This window comes from Carcharhinus amblyrhynchos, chromosome 8 (genome assembly GCF_965287045.1).
Source record: "Carcharhinus amblyrhynchos chromosome 8, sCarAmb.v2.hapA, whole genome shotgun sequence".
In the NCBI taxonomy this organism is placed as follows: domain Eukaryota; kingdom Metazoa; phylum Chordata; class Chondrichthyes; order Carcharhiniformes; family Carcharhinidae; genus Carcharhinus; species Carcharhinus amblyrhynchos.
Window position 1 is genome coordinate 106,445,098 of NC_137331.1, and position 17,180 is coordinate 106,462,277.

Below are 17,180 nucleotides of genomic sequence, written 5' to 3' on the forward strand. Positions count from 1 at the left end.
CTTCCTTCTTTAGCTATCAACTCCATCTTTCTCCCTAAGATTAAGCCAGTCTACTTGCAGCATTGGTGTCAGATTTGGGCAGCACGTTAACACAGTAGTTAGCATTGCTGCCTCACAGCGCCAGGAATCCCAGCTTGAGTCACTGTCTGTGCAGAGTCTGCACATTCTCTCATGCCTGCGTGGGCTTCCTCCCACAGTGCAAAGATGTGTGGGTTAGGTTCTTTGGCCATGCTAAATTCTCCCTCAGTTACCCGAACAGGAGTGGTGGTGACTGGGATATTTTCACTGTAACTTAATTGCAATGTTAATGTAAGCCTACTTGTAACACTAATAAATAAAACTTATAATAAATAAAGCTGTAATATCAGCTCAGCCATAAATTGAATGGGGGAGCAGTCTCGATGGACCGAGTCGCCTAATTCTGCTCCTATGTCTTATGGTCTAAAACTTAAAAAAGATTTGATGCTGAGATGAGCTTTCAAGTGCAAATCTGCACCACAACCAAGTCTGCTTTTCTCCACCTTCCTCTCCATCACCTCTGCCTGAGATCATCTGTTGCTAAAACCCTCATCCATGCCTTTGCTACCTCTAGACTTGACTATTCAAATACCAGCACCCAGGCTGGTCTCCCACATTCTATCCGCTTGAGAGGATAAACTTGAGATTATCCAAACCACTGCCACCTGTGCCTCAACTTGCAGTGTTTCCCTATCACACCCCTGTGCTTATTGACCAACATTGGCTCCTGGTAAAGCAGCATCTTGATTTAAAAAATTCTTATCCTTGTTTTCAAATCTTTCCCACTCTCGCTGTAATTTCCTCCAGAGTCTGAGATATCTGTGCTTTTCTACTTCTGACTTTTTTTTTGCAATCCCAAATTCAGTTCCTCCTCTAGTGCCCAGGCCCCCGTCCCTGGAACTCACTCTCTCCGCACTTCTCGACCTCACTTTCCTCCATTAGACACTCCTTAAAACCTGGCAAGCTTTGAGTCATCTGACTTAGTGCCTCCTTCTGTGGCCCTGTATCATACTTTGTTTTGTAATGCTTCTGTGACATGCCACGGGACACATTATACCGTTCGAAGTGCTACATAAATATAAGCTGTTGTTGTTAATATATTTGGAAAAAATGTCAAAGCCTCAGTATGGATTTCTGAGGAACATCACTTTTCACAAATAAAAACAGCAAGTGCTATCAGCACACATCACGTTTTGCAATGTCTGTCGAGAGAGGAACAGGGGTAACATTTCAGGTCTGTAAACTTTCATCAGAACAGACCTGAAGCACTAACTTTGGTTCTCTCTGCAGAGGTGCTACCTGACCTGAATATTTCCAGCATTTTCCGTTTTGATTTCTGACTTGCAGCATTTGTTTTGTGTGAGTTTACATATCCTTCCAACCAGCAAATGTTCCCTTTATCCCTGCTGTTTTTTTTTCCATTTTTAACCCATTTTCCAAGGTCACCTCTGTCTCCATGAACTTCCATTTTATTAATAACAAGACAATATTTGCACTTAAATGTATGCTGTCTTTCTCTGATCAGTTGATACTTCTCTCAGTCATTCTATCCTGATAATAGATTGCAATGACTTTCTTACAATTGTTATTAAACTGACAGAATTGTATTTATCTTGTTTCTCCCTCCTCCCAATCAAATTTGGGAATTTCCAATACAACTTCAAACTATCATAGAAGCATAGAACACCTATAGCGCAGAAGAGGCCATTCAGCCTATCGAGTCTGCACCAACTCTCCACAGGAGCATCTTACCCTGGTCCACACACCCACTTCCACCTTCTGCCCTATCCCTATAACTCCACAATGGCTCACCCCCTTAACCTACACATCCTTTGGACACTACTTAGCCCCATATATTTATCCTGCTAGTTCCGCTGACACTAAGGTCAATTTAGCATAGCCAATCAACCTAATCCACACATCTTTGGACTGTGGGAGCAAACCAGAGCACCCAGAGGAAACCTATGCAGACACTGTGAGAATGTGCAAACTCCACACAATCACCCAAGGCCGGAATCAAACCCTGATCCCTGGTGGGGATGGCCTCTCAGCTATTGGACCAGACTTAGTTTGTTCAATCATTACACTTTACCCTTAAAACTGCTAAACAAGCTACTGTCAATTATTGTGTAAGTGGTTCAAAGTGGCATCAGTGTGGGTATGCAACCACCTTGCCCAATCCCCTTGACTTGTCTTTAGTTCACGATCTCTGGAAAGCCAAACGAGAGAGAAAAAAATGTGGAGGAAAAAGAAGGGCAAACATTAACAGACTAAAACTTCATTACATTTAAACAAATTATCCCTATTGTCTTTGCCACCTCAGACATGAGGAGACAGGAAGGTTCACAACCTCTGAGCTCCATTTTAAACATGGTTGGAGTGACAATAAAGGATTGGCTTCTTGGAGCTCATAATTTACAAACAATGTAATTGAAATAGATTAGTACAGAAATATGTGCCAGTGCAACATCTGTGACATATGAATCTTATATACATTTGTCCTGCTTATCCAGAAAACCTTATATTCTATTGTCATGTTTAATCAAACCTTTATCACAGGATAGAATCCCTACAGTGCAGAAGAAGCAATTTGGCCCATCAACTCTGCACCATGGCAGAGCATCTTACTCAGGCCCTCTTCCCCTCCCTATCCTATAGTCACACACATTTTCTATGGCTAATCCATTCAACCTAGCCATCTTGGGGCACTAAGGAGCAATTTAGCATATCCAATCCACCGAACCTGCACATCTTTAGACTGTGGAAGGAAACCCATGCAGACACGGGGAGAATGTGCAAACTCCGTGCAGACAGTGACCCAAGGCTGGAATTGAACCCAGGTCCCTGGCACTGTGAGGCAGCAGTGCTAACCACTGTGCTGCCATGCTGCCCACATCTTAAAGTTAATATTCAAGTTTTGGTTTCCCTCATTTGTGAGTCTGCTGTTACATACAAACATAAGAATGTAAAAAGATTTGGCTCCTTGAGTCTGCTCCTGTGTTTGATTCAACCTCAATTGCACCATCCCTATATCCCTTAATTCCCTTTATATTTAAAATTCTATTAATCTCTGTTTTGACTCTCTTCATAATTTTTGGATTATAGAATTCCAAAGATCCACAAGCTTTTGTGTGATGATAATTCTCCTCATCTTAGTCCTAAATGGCTGACTCTTTACCCTGTGACTGTGATCCCCTAGTTCTGGACTCTACAGCAAGGGGAAACATTCTTGTCAGCCCCTTAAGAATTTTGCAATAATTTCAAGGATTGGCGTCACCAGTTAACTTGCAAAATGCAATGGTTTATTACAACCATAAACAACTTTTTACAGAATGCTTTAACCATTCTTTCCAACTTCTGGGACAAGTCAAAACACATCCCAGTGAATCTCCAACCCTGCCCCTGATTAGACAGCATGTCACATCCCTCTGAGAATGTCTCTTAGCATATATCCTTCCTGAATATGAAGACCAAAACGGTGCATAGTAATTCAGGTGTGGTCTCACCATTGTAAAGGATGCTATAAGCTAATTACATGCCTCTGTTTTATTTCCAGGGTTTGCCAATTTTATCCCTTGTGCTTCTCCAACAGCAGAAAGAGAAGAAACCAAATGGAATAATGCAAAGCCAAATAATACAAATGTTGTCAATGTAAGAGCAGTTTCCTGGTGACGTTAACATTTACACTAACAAATATCATGAATTGCACACAACTACAGATTGGAATTTATCTGATTATCAGTTTTTTTTATGGGTAATCGTAATAAAATTTCAAATTATTAAATACTCTGGTGGTTTGTGTGGATTTTTTTTCTCTGTTCCAAGAATTATGTGGATAAGAATGAGGTAAGTCTACAAGTAAGGGTTAGGTGTTGGCAATGTTGCCACCATCCAGATTCCTGGTGAACCTGTTTGTCATTATGTTGATAATCAAAGAACATGCCCTTTATCCTCACTCTCAGTCTCCAAACTCAAACCAATCCCCAACTCCTGTCCTAAGATTATAAGCCACACTAAAATTTAAAATTCTCATTCTGGCTTTCAAATCTCTCCATGAATCTCAAAACTCCTCCAGCTTCACAACTCTGTGATACATCTGAGCTCCTCTGTTTCTGCCCACTTGAACAACTTTAACCATTCCAGTACTGATGGCTGTGCTTTTAGCTGGCCAGGCTCTGAGCAATGGAATTCCTCCCTAAACCTCTCCAACCTCTCTCCATCATTTCAAGCCCCACCTTTTAAATCAAGCTTTTCAGACGTCTACCCGAATAGCTGATATCATTGAATCATAGAATCCGTACAGTGGAGAAAGAGGCCATTTGGTTCATCAAGTCTGACTCAACTCTCCAACAAAGTATTTTACCCAGGCTTGCTACTCCCCTGTCCTAGTCCTGTAACCCCACACATTTACCATGGCTAATCCATCTAACCTACAGATCTTGGGGCGATTTACCATGGCCAATTCACCCAACCTATCTTTGGTTCTGTGACATATTTTGTTATACATTGTGAAACACCTTGAGACATTTCATTATATTAATGGTGTGACATAAATGTTGTTCGCCATCCTTCTGGACATCTTCAATTCCATGTGCTTTTAATTGAAGTATTAAAATTGAGCGATTGGGTGATGGGGAACAAGTTAGTTCTATAATTGGCCAAGTAATAGGAGACAAAAGGTCAATAATAATTGGATTGCTGTGTCCAGAAATAAATTCTCAGAGATCAATAAAAGTTCAGTGTTAAGATCTGCAAAGGAGATCAAACACATTGGTTGGATTTTCATGGAATGACATTTACAAATATCGGCTGGGACCTTATTTCGGGATTAGCGACCCCAATCCCAGTGTTTCGAATCTTTAGCAGTGCAGTTTAAAGGGTGTGGGCTTGTTCGGTTTACGAGCCCACACTCTATGTTCCTGACCTGGCCTGTTCCATTTTGAGGATATTCATGCCCTAGTCCTTAGCAATTTTTTTGGAATCGGGCTATGTTTTCACAGCGTCGTGGTTTGCGATGCCTCGAATTGATGTGAACCACGGACTGAATGAGGGAAACTTTTAAAAGGCAAGTTCATAAAGTCCTCCTCATACCAAGGTATGCCCTCCAACCAACCTATGTGGCTCCATCCTGACCCCCATCCCAAACTAGGCATCCCAACAAAGCCCTATGTTCCCTCATGCCTGCCAAGCCAAAGAATGCCTCCAAAACACCAGCCTAGGGGCAACTGTGAATCAATGCCCCACAACCAACCCCTAAGGACCCTCCTGCCCTCCCATGCTCAACTTTGGCACTTCCATGACCATTCACCCACTGTATACTGCATAGAACCAGTGAATCCTGCGGTGACAACTGGATGTAAAAAAAACATTGATAACATCTTTACTGCAACCCAGTAAAAAGTGTCAATAATCCAGACCCTTTTAAATATCAAAGGCAGAAACTGCAAGCACTTAAAACCTTTTTATCTCGCGTAAATAAATATTTTGATTTCGCAGCATAAGTCACATAGCCGTGGCTGTCAAGAAAGCAATGTTTTCCATGGGGCTCAGGTGTTTCTGTATGCTAATGGATACTTAGCCAAGAATGCTTAATAAAGCACTTCTGTTTAAACAATAGCCTGCCCACTCCAACCTGCCTACTCACACCGACCATATTATGATATGGGCAGCATATTAACTGGGTCAGTCAGCTTGATTGCAAGCTTAACGATTCTTGATTACCTGTACATAAATCATGGGCAGGCTTCCAATCACAGTGCCCAACCACTCACTATGTTTTGGGAGACAGCTCAGGGGGCAGACAGAAGGTAGTGTGCTTGTCACCCTTCGTATTTTACCTGCCTCTCCATCCCATATTGAAAACATACCCATCAGAAGGCTGTAAAATTTAGCACGTGAATTATGGTGTAGATCTATTAGCTGCAATATTGCCTGCGCATATCAGAAAGACTAACCAAAGGAAATAGGTGCAAAATTCAGATATGTAGCATTCAGATTTTAAGTGCAGTGTTTGGCCACAGCGATCCACAATGGTATCTGTTCACAGCACGCGCGTGCACTCCTGGTGGTAGTCACACTGAACACCATATTGATGAGAGTGTTAGCTCACTGCCTGTGAGCATCCATCAAAAGGAAGTGACATAGACAGATTGTGACTTCATTCAATATATAATGTCACTGGCACTGTTGTTTTTGAATTCAACGCTCTTGCAAACACTGTCTTTTAATCATTCACGGCTGAATAAACACTCAGCAACAGAAAGGGATCAACAATTGCCTTTTTTCTGGTTGCTGATTGATTTCAGTTGGTTTTGACTTCTAAATTTACAAGTGTTTCAATGTGTTGTAGATATAAATTTGCCAAAGTGCACAGGAGCTGTGGTGGCAGGTGCTGAAGAACTCAGGAAAGCAGAATATTGTGGTTGCTGGAAATCTGAAATAAATGTTGATGGACTTTGCGCCTAACTTCAGGCTCCTGCCTAAACCATTGCTCCCCAGACATGGGTGCAGTCATCAGCATTCCCCTTAGAACACAGCATGAGCGAGAGCAGCCAGTATGGAGACCGGGGAAAGCTGCAGGAAGTGGAATGAGTACAGGGAGAAGTGCTCTCAGCAGTAGGTCATATTCCCAGTGGGTGCTCGTGAAGAAAGTCTCTCCTACCTGAAGCCAAAAGAGGAATAATGTATGAGACGTCAGCCCTATACAAAGGACATTCTCACTGAAGTCTACCAGCCCCAGAACACAAAATGGCATTGCCAATGGCTATGAAGGTGACTGTGACCTTGAACCTTGGGCCCTTCTAGTCTTGAGTTGGAGATATTTGCACTAGGATGTTTGATGGCCTTCTGGATGTGAGAGTTCAAACTGACTTACCCTGGTGGAATGGATGAGTTCATTCATCCTCTTTCAACACTGGGTGGTTGAGCTCTTCTGGGCACTAACCACTGCTGAGAGTGCTTCTTGATCTGGATTTACAATGTTGCTATTGCTCGTGTGGCCAGAACAGGGTGGAGGACATCCTGACAGACCTCCATGACATCAAGCAAGTACTCAAGTGAGACATCACCAAAGGTGAGGGAAGTGCTCTTATTAGCTTTTGGGGTCATCTCTTCAATGGAGCATTCATGGGCTGCAAGCATTGAGAATTGTGTGCACGGCTGCAGTTTAAATGTAGCGCCTGGAGTGAGGGAGCAGTGAGATAGCGGCGTGCAGGGCCAGTGGGAAAAATACTGATTTTCGCACCTACAATCACACTTCATGCAATTCAGAGAAAATTCATCATCGCCTTTCAACTCCTTCACTGTTACTAAACTATCAAACTGATCATTTTAACACCCAGTACTAGATGATCAGAAATGTCCTCCAATTGAACATTGAGGAGATCAAAGCAATTGTCGTCAGTACCTCACTACAAACAAGGTTCCTTGGCTAACAACTTCAACTCTCACCCTTGGAGACTGAGAAACTCTGAATCAAGCTGGTCCCAACCTTGTTGTCATATTTGCCTGCAAGAGAGCTACCAACCATCGCTAAACCTATTTCTATCTTTGTTCTTGTCTTAGCTTTGCTGCTGCTGAAATCATTATTTCAGTTTCATTGCTTCTAGACTTGGCTATTCCAACAAAATTGGTTTGGCTTCCACTTCCTCCCTTCCTCAACTTGAAGCTCCAAAACTCTTACTGCCATAAGAACATAAGAAATAGGAACAGGAGTAGGCCCTTCGAGCCTGCCCCCGCCATTCAGTAAGATCATGGCTGATCTGAAGTGGATCAGTTCCATTTTCCTGCTTTCTCCCCATAACCCTTAATTCCCCTGTCTATCAAAAACCTATCTACCCGTGACTTAAATATATTTAGCGAGGTAGCCTCCACCACTTCAACGGGCAGAGAATTCCAGAGATTCACCACCCTTTGAGTGAAGAAGTTCCTCCTCAACTCTGAACTAATCTGCCCACCCACCTTATCTTGAGGCTGTGTCGTCTAGTCCTGCTATCCTTTCTAAGCAGGAAGAATCTGTCTACCTCTACCCTATCCATCCCCTTCATTATCTTATACGTCTCTATAAGATCCCCCATCATCCTTCTAAACTCCAACGAGTACAGAACCAGTCAATTTAGTGTCTCTTCATAGTCCAACCCCCTCATCTCTGGTATCAGCCTAGTGAACCTCCTCTGCACTCCCTCCAAGGCCAATAATCCTTCTGCAAGTGCGGTGACCAAAACTGCACACAGTACTCCAGTACTGCCAATGCCCTTATTCCCGTCAAATCCCGATCATCAATCACTCTTAAAATTTTCATCCTTCTCTTTCTGTATTTCCTCCAGCCCACAGCCCTCCACGCATTTCAACACTCATCTCATTCAGGCTTCTTGGGGACTGCCACTATTAATTGCTCCACCAGTGGTGGCTGTTCCTTCAGCTGCCTAAGCTCTATCATTGTCTCCCTAAATAACTCCTTCTCTTAACTTCTCCTCCTTCCTTAGAATGTGCCTTAAAACCCGTCACTTCGACCAAGCCTGTTTTAATATCTAAGTTACATGTCTAGTTTTGTTACACTGTAAATGTGAAATGCTCAAGACACTTTAATACATTAAAGGTGCAATATAAATACAAGTTGTTGCATGAAGGAAATTCTCCCATTAGATGTTTAGAGGGAATTCTCTTTTCTTAGAAAAGCATGCTGGTATGTACAAGTTAGGAGGCAATTAAGAACAGATTAAAGTGAATCTTAATATCACAACAGTAATATTACAAAATCAAGAACATGATTGTGCTTGATTCAGCTCAATGGAATTGAGTACATACCATAAATTCTCCCTCCATATTGAGAAAATAAACAGAATATCTATTTTTATTCATTTGTAGGATTTGGGCATCACTCGCTGGCCAGCATTTGTTGCCCATCTCTAGTTGCCCTTGATAGATACAACTGTACGGTTTGCTAGGTCAATTCAGAGGGCAGTTGAGAGTCAACCATATTGCTGTGGCTCTGGAGTCACATGTAGGCCAGATTCGGTAAGGATAGCAGATTTCCTTCCCTAAAGGACATTGGTGAGCCAGATGTGTTATCCCACATGACAATTTCATGGTCATTCTTAATTCCAGATATATTTTATTGAATTCAAATTCCCCTGTTTGCCGTGAAACCTGGTTTCCCAGAACGTTAGCTGATTTTCTGGATTAATAGTCTAGTGATAATACCACTAGGCCATTGCCTATTGCAACAGATATTTCTGCATTTGAAATAATGGATCTATGATAGGAAGTGAAACTTAGGAGGGTTAATCTCCACTCGTTGTAGAAATGAAATATAATAGAGGACATTATCCATTGAAAAATATTTGACAGCATAAATAATGCAAATGTAAGGATATACTTTGTGCCAAACTAGATTAGGATAACTGAAAGGTCTGATTATAATGCTAAGTAAGGCACAAGTTAAACTGATTTTAAGGAATAATATTGTCATCCTCAGTATCATTGACCTATGCAACAGACTGACATCTTCTGCTACTGATTGCTGATGAGAGCTGAGTTGAATTAATTCTTAATTCATCAGGCTGATGCAGAAGTATAAATGTGAAAAGGAAATTTTATCATATCATTTACTGAAATGCGACTTAGATAATGCAGAAATGAAAAATAACCATTTTATAAATTACTCACGCATGTCCTTAATCACTGCATAAATATTAAGAAACAATTGCATTTTTCTGGTGTCTCTCACAACTACCAGACATCTCAAAGCACAAAGCCAATAAAACATTTTTGAACCATCGAATCTCAACAGAACTAGGCCGTTCGGCCCATCGAGTCTGCACCGACTCCCTGGAAGCACGTCTCACCCAAGCCCAACTCCTATCAGAAATGGATTTGCAATGTGGGACCTAAGCCAATGGGGGGAACTCCATTCTGAGAGATGGCAGTGGGAGGACCAATCAGAGACTGGTAGCTCTGCACTTTTAATGCAGGCTTTGATTAGAGCAGGAAAACCCTATCCCAAAAGTTAAGAGGTGAAGTGACTTGAAAGCAGTTTAGCCAGAGCTCTTGATTGCCTGATCTGAAGTATCTGAACTTCCCATTAGTCAAACAGCAGCTTGGTGATTGACATTCAGGCTTGGAGCCTGAGGCAACAGTGAGGTCACCGATCTTTCATCAGGGTGTCAGCCTGTGAGGCCTTCAACAAGCATGGGGAGGAGGTGTTGGCCAAGGGCTGTCAAGGGGATCGGCAGGGCAGCTATCGACCTCCAGGCCAGGGCTGTGTGGGGCACTTGGGTAGGTGCGAAGGTAAGGCCGGGACAGGCAGATAAAGCCAGCTACAGTCATGCAGCCAGGCAGGAGCACACACGGTCATTGAATCTCAAAGCCCAAGTACCCAAGCGAAAAGTGAGCAGGCAGGAAGTGTGAGGGCCAGGCAGGCACTGGTGTGGTTTCCGAGGAGCAGCAGGGTGAATTGACTGGAGGCTCAGGTTGAGTGTGAAAGGGCTGCATGACAACTGGACCAGTGAGGGTGAGGCTACTGACTGAATATGAGAGCAGCGACCATGGCAGGCCAGACAAAGCCTTGATGTCACTGGGAGCAGAATGCCACATCACAGGGCACTTGGGTGGGTGGGGTGGTGGTGGTGGGATGGGGAGAGGGGGGGTAGTGAGAGGGTGGTGGCATGACAGCACAGGGAGCTCCAGCATGGAGGCTGAGCACATGGCTATCAAAGGTGGTAAGTCCACCTTTGTTCCCCACCCTATTCCTATAATACATTAGCCATTTACTATGGCTAACCCAGCTAATCAACACACCTCTGGGAACTAAAGGGCAATCCAGTATGGTCCATCAACCTAACTTGCACTACTTTGACTAGTGGGAGGAAACAGGAGCACCTGGAGGAAACCCACGCAGACAAACATAGAAACATAGAAAATTTACAGCACAATACAGGCCCTTCAGTCCACAAAGTTGTGCCGAACATGTCCCTACCTTAGAGATTACTAGGCTTACCTATAACCCTCTATCTTACTAAGTTTCATGTACTTACCTAAAAGTCTCTTAAAAGACCCCATTGAATCTGTCTCCACCATTGCCGGCAGCTGATTCCATGCACCCACCACTCTGTGAGTGAAAAACATCTCCTCTGTACCTACTCCCCAGCACCTTAAACCTGTGTCCGCTTGTGGCAACCATTTCAGCCCTGGGAAAAAGCTTCTGACTGTCCACTCGGTCAATACCTCTCAACATCTTATATACCTCTATTAGGTCACCCCTCATCCTTCGTCTCTCCAAGGAGAAGAGGCCAAGCTCCCTCAACCTATCCTCATAAGGCATGTTCCCCAATCCAGGCAACATCCTTGTAAATCTCCTCTGCACCCTTTCTATGGCTTCCACATCCTTCCTGTAATGAGGTGACCAGAACTGAGCACAGTACTCCAAATGGCGTCTGACCAGGGTCCTATATAGCTGCAACATTATCTCTCGACTCCTAAACTCAATTCCTCAGTTGATGAAGGTCAGTACACCATACACCTTCTTAACCACGGCTTCAACCTATGCAGGTGCTTTGAGCGTCCTATGAACTTAGACCCCAAGATCCTCCTGATCTTCCACACTGTCAAGAGTCCTACCATTAATATTATATTCTGCCATCCTATTTGACCTGTCAAAATGAGCCACTTCACACTTATCTGGGTTGAACTCCATCTGCCACTTCTCTGCCCAGTCTTGCATCCTATCAATGTCTCATTGCAACTTCTGACATCACTCCATACTACCCACAACACCTCCAAACTTTGTGTCATTAGCAAACTTACCAACCCATCCCTCCACTTCCTCACCCAGGTCATTTATAAAAATCACAAAGAGTAAGGGTCCCAGGACAGATCCCTGGGGCACTCCACTGATTATCGGCCTCCATGTGGAATATGACCCATCTATAACCACTCTTTGCCTTCTGTGGGCAAGCCAGTTCTGGATCCACAAAGCAATGTCCCCTTGGATCCTATGCCCTCTCACTTTCTCAATAAGCCTTGCTCGGGGCACCTTATCAAATGCCTTGCTGAAGTCCATGTATATTACATCTACTGCTCTACCTTCATCAATGTGTTTAGACACATCTTCAAAAAATTCAATCAGGCTTATAAGGCATGATCTGCCTTTGACAAAGCCATGCTGACTATTCTTAATCATATTATACCTCTCCAAATATTCATAAATCCTGCCTCTCAGGGACAACATGCAAGTTCCAACAGACAGGCCAGAATTGAACCTGGTTCCCTGACCCTGTGAGGCAGCAGTGCGATCCACTGTGCGACGCTTAAATATAGTCACTGCTGTAATGAAGGAGGCACAGCAGCCAATTTGTGCACAGCAAGTTCACACAAACAGCAATGAGATTGATCAGATAGTCTGTTTTTGAGTTGTTGATTTGAAGGATAAATATTAATTAGGACGCTGGGGATAAATGCCCTAATCTCCTTGAAAATGATGCCATGTGAGGGAACAGATACAGCCCCTATTTAACATCTCTTTCAAAGGACAACACTTCCAACAATACTGCACTGCCATGTCAGTCTTAATATTTGTGCTCTAGCCCTGGAGTAGGTCTTGAACCTTCGGACTGAGAAACAAGACTGCTATTAACTGAGCCACCATTACTACTCAAGTAATGCACATTATGTGATATTATCATTTCTGCCAGATTAAACGCTACAGATTCTATTCTACATGAATCTAAGCATCATGCTTTCATATTCCTAAATTTAGTATGAAGCCCATCAAGAATTATTCTATAAATGGGACTGATTAGATTCTGAAGTATTTTACCTGATTACACAATTAAGGTTGTTGATAGCATCATCACTACTATTGTGTTTGCATAAATATAATAATGGTTTGAATGTTCTCAAAATGGAGTGCCCAGCAGGTAGCACTGAAATTTGCACTTAACTCCTCAATGACAAAACACATCAAATTAAAACAAATAAAAGTGAATGTGAACAATTGGGTCCTGTGGGAAGTGGCAACCTCCCACCATCTTCAACTCTCTCTTTACGTGTGAAAATTAAAATTTAAAGTCACCACGCAATTTATGTATGTTACCCACAGCAGGGGTTACATAGGACAGCCTGAGAAAGTTAATGCAGGAATTGTGCAATTAACCCGTCGATTGATAATGCCAGCACATGTTAACTTCATGCTACATTCTAGAATGATTGCTGGCATGAAATGGTGCTGTTCAGTGCCTGCACTATAAGAGGCCGGAAGACCCTCCAGTCAATGCCCGAAAGGCAGTGAGATTACATACCAATCCCAGCAGTTTACCCCATGGAGGAGGATGCAGCGCTGTAAGAGCTTCAATGGTCTAAAAAGATATCTTCAAATTTCGTATCCCCTAGTCTCCAACATTCCTCAATTCGCTACAAGCCCACCACTCACCTACCTTTATAATCTCTATAAACCAAAACTTAAACATATACAACACCACACCCTCACACACTTAGCACTATTGTAAACCTCACACACACATTTCACGGCTTGCAGACTCTAGCAGCTATTCATAGAATCATAGAATCCCTACAGTGCAGAAGGAGACCATTCAGTCCATGCCAACCACAATCCCACGTAGGCCCTAATCCCATAACCCCACACATTTACCCTGCTAATCCCCTGACACTAGGGTCAATTTGGCATGGCCAAGCAACCTAACTGGCACATCTTTGGACAGTGGGAGGAAGCCGGAGCACCCGGTGAAAACCCATGGGGAGAATGTGCAGACTGCTCACAGACAGTGACTCGAGGCCGGAATTGAACCCACGTCCCTGGCACTGTGAGGCAGCAGTGTTGACCACTGTGCCACAGCACCACTATTCAACCATAACAACTACACGCAGCACCTAAACAGATTGCATGACAGTTACTGACACCCTACCCTCTCTCTTGCCAGCCATGGTGGTGTACAACCACAGGCAGCAGAAACTAACTGAGGTGGGGCAGGTGGAGCACATCTTAACCCCAAAATGCAAGGTGTGGCCATTATTGGAGAGGCAGAGATAAGGCCATGGTTAGTAGTGGAGCTGAATTAATTGAAGATGACATTATCCTCTTCCTCATTTCCCTCTCACATCCCACTTCCTTCTTATCCCACAATCTCTCCTGACTTACGAGCTAGACCTGATTTCCCGCCAACCCTTCCTTTCCCTCTCACCTGAGCACAAACTTACACCCTGGTATTTTTCTCCTTCCAGGTATTCAAGGAGTGAAACCTGGCCAGGTGGTGGAGAACTAAAGAGCAATGATAGTGAAGCTGCTGGGCTCAGGTACTAACTTTGCTCATCATTTGAATGGTGGCAGAAAAGTGGCATTTACACATGGTGAGATAGTGGCACAAGGGTTAGCACAGATGATAGCTCCCTGGAGTGCATACGTTCTGTTGCAGAGGATTCAGATGAGAACTTTGTTGGGGTGAGCTACAGAGGAAGGCTGACGTGTCTTGTGCAATGAAAAGCATGGTAAATTGGAAAAGCAGCCAGAAAGCCTCCACGAAGCAAGGAGATGGTGCCAACGGCATAGATTTTGTGCAGATCTTACTTTCAACCAGTGCAGGCTGTAACACGGTGACCCTGATTTTATCGACATGCCCGCCCCGATTTCAGGGCAGATAAGGCTCACAGAATAGCACTCTGCGTTGGCCTCGGGTACGGTTTTACAATTCTCAGGCGGGCATGCCAGTAAAATTCTGGCCAGCGCCTGATAATGTTAATATGACGTCTGGCATCATTCATGGAAGTGTGTGCATGCATGCATCGGATGCCCGTTTGGCCATCAAATGGCACCCAAGCCCAATTTTGCTGCCATGTTTCATTAAATTTGACCAAAGAAGTTTTTGATGCAAATTAATCCAATGCTATAAAGATGCATTCAAAGATACATGAATTATAATTTAGGTCCAAAATGAGAATTAAAAATAAATGCTGAAAAAATTGATAATAGGAACATGTTGTTGGGTTCCACAATTGGCCCTCCATCTTTGAAGTTTAAAATCTATTCAGAATGGCTATAAATTCATAAAATTTGTGTGACCTATCCCTGTTAAAGGGCATTAATGATACAATTTCCATAGACATTTTGGCATAGTGTTGAAACAGACAAAAGATAATTTTGTCCTGATTTATTTGATCTGCGGTTATGAAATCTGTAGTTATATCACTTCTTCATTCCACTTTTTCAGGAAACTATAGGCCATTGGCATGGTCTTACGGTGCAGTAGGTAGAATCCCTAACTTTGGAGCAGAGACGCTGGGTTCAAGTCCTACTCCAGGACTTGATGGCTTAGAAAGGTATGTTCATAACAAGGCCAAGGCGGTAAATCCTCCCAGTCCAACCAATGGCAGGTGGTCAGAGTGGGAGGGTTTCCTGGTCAGCCACATTGCAGAAAGCAAACCACGATAGTAAATTGTCAAGCGTAATCATGGACCAATCCAACGGAGGTTCGTGGTCACCCTGATAGGGCATGCTCCCTGAAGGCGAAGGAGCATGACCCGTTATTTTTCAGTAGCTCTCGTCTTGTCTTACTTCCTATTAATGAGTTTGTAATGTCCTAACAATGTTCGGGAATGTGAATTCTGAACAAAAAGAAAGGGGGTGGGGGGGTGTGGTGGGGGGCAGAGGGGTGATTCTCCCAGCCTACTGCGCTCTTTTTGTAGCACAGTAGGCTGGGATACTCAAGTGGAGGCCATTTTGCAGTCTCCCAACTGGGCACCATGACTCTCTGGGTGCTAGATTTCTGGCGTCGTCAGCTCTACACCAGAAATTGGTGCAGAGCTGCATAATTTATGTATTCATCTATTTTAAATTTCATCACTGCACCTGAGACTGAAATTTCTGTGCCCGCTAGTGTCTCCCCACGTCTGTTTCCAGCCCCCCGCCCCCCAGGAGTGGTTCGATAGGATTTACGCTTGTACACTCTGCAATGCACAGTGGGTGGGAGATACATTTTGAAACTCCAACTAAAAAAGCCAACGGGATTTACTCCAATTTTTACCCAAATTTGATATTTAGAATTTTTGGGGGGAATTGCCCCTGTGTTTTGCACACGTAGATTCAATGTAACAACTGCAGGTTTATTGAAAGAGATGTTTTCTGCGCAGAATAGAAAATGAAACTGAATAGGAGCCCGTGAAACACCCTAATGACATCACCACCAAAACACCCGATCAGCTCTTAAAACAATCATGCAATTGCTGAAATATTTGAGTGAAATAGTTCAATTTGTTTGAGGCCAAAATATTTTCTCACAGGATTGCAAAATGATAGACCTCATGACTTATTTCCCTCTTTCCTACTCTCCCCCACCCCCATCCAATCTTCAGCCTATTAAAACATACACTGGGTATGGGCTAACAACCTCCATATTTGACTGATCTTTTCTTGTACCATTCAGCCTTTCTGGTATCTGCAGTCTTTGGCTTTTCAGCTGGGTTTATTAATTTATGAAAAACAGCATGGGAGATCAATGGGAATTAATTTGAAGTTGAGATGTGAAGACCAGATTATTCACACTTAAATTTTTGCTCGGAGCGGTGCCAAGATAATCAGGCTGGATCATTCTAACTCCCTTTAATACTTCAAGCTACACCAGGAGCGCCTGGGAAGTCCCAGCAGTAGGAAGCGCTTCAGTACAAAAATGATTTAGAAAATCCACATGTGTTTTTAGTATTGGTTAACTTAGGCCATTTATAATGCAGACAGTTGCTTGATGTAGGGAAATCCATGTAATTGAACCAGCTGCACGTCTAAAAAGTTATCTTCCTTAACATAACATTTAATATGCAAATCTGTGGCTCTCGCAATGAAGTTTTAATGGATTTTATGTTCTGCCGTATTATAATTGAGAATCATGCTAGGGGGTGGGCAGTCAGTGGGGTGTATGTGTGGGCTGGGGGGAGGGGTGTGCATGGGGCCCAAGGTGGTGCACATGGACCTTTGCCTTTCCTCATGTTCAGGGAATCATACTCACAATGATGTTTAAGTTAACCAAAAACTAAGACAATAGCTCCAGGCAATAGCTCCATAGATTTCATCAATGTACTCCATTTATCATTGGTTTCCATCATGTGCTCTTATGAGAACTTGGCCATCAACTCACGGCAAGCCAAGCAGTAGGATGGATGGA

General features: G+C 43.2%; 1 protein-coding gene across 4 annotated transcripts in view; it reads left to right on the forward strand.

Moving 5' to 3' along the window:
- The window catches only part of tsnare1 (T-SNARE Domain Containing 1), a 735,823-nt gene extending 732,061 nt beyond the window's left edge, over window positions 1-3,762 (forward strand). For all 4 annotated transcript variants that reach the window (XM_080194990.1, XM_080194988.1, XM_080194987.1 and 1 more), the window contains one exon: window positions 3,575-3,762. The gene's annotated coding sequence lies outside the window, so the exon portion shown is untranslated. The remainder of the gene's footprint in view (window positions 1-3,574) is intronic.
- Window positions 3,763-17,180: the final 13,418 nt, after the last annotated feature.